Consider the following 777-nt stretch of genomic DNA (forward strand, 5'->3'; position numbering starts at 1 on the left):
AATATCTTCAATCAATAACCTAATGATTTTGTACACTGTGCAGTGTCTTTAATAATAATAATAATAATAATAATAATAATAATAATAATCCTTTCTACTATAGGCATATTACTTGAAATTTTGGATGAAGATTCTAGCCAATTACACCAAACTCAGTACTTATTTGGTATATGTGCCGGTGGCACGTAAAAAGCACTATTTGAGTGCGATCGTTTCCAGCTTTGCCTTACTGGCACTTGTTCCGGTGGCATGTGAACAAAACATTGGACTGACTCCTGTGCAACTGGCATGTAAAAAACACCATTTGAGTGTGGCCGTTGCCAGTACCACCGGACTGATCCTCATGCCGGTGACATGTAAAAAGCACCCACTATACTCTCGGAGGTGGTTGGCGTTAGGAAGGGCATCCAGCTGTAGAACCTCTGCCAGATCAGATAGGTGTAGCCATCTGGTTCGCCAGTCCCTAGTCAAATTGTCCAACCCATGCTAGCATAGAAAGTGGACGTTAAATGATGCTGATGACGATGATGATGATGACTCCAAAAGGATGAAAGTCAAAGTCAACCTTGGTGGAATTTGAACTCAGAACGCAACACTGGATGAGCTGCTGCTAAGCATTTTGCCTGGCATGCTAATGATTCTGCCAGTTTGCTGCCTTTTACGTTTAGAAATACTGCCATGAAAATGCAATCTATTGTAAAACTGTAGAATAGCAGGAGGGTATAAGTTCTTTGAGAGCCTGTCAAGAGTCACTGGTTTGAAGTCCATTACCTTGAG

This window comes from Octopus bimaculoides, chromosome 22 (assembly GCF_001194135.2).
Source record: "Octopus bimaculoides isolate UCB-OBI-ISO-001 chromosome 22, ASM119413v2, whole genome shotgun sequence".
NCBI classification, from domain to species: domain Eukaryota; kingdom Metazoa; phylum Mollusca; class Cephalopoda; order Octopoda; family Octopodidae; genus Octopus; species Octopus bimaculoides.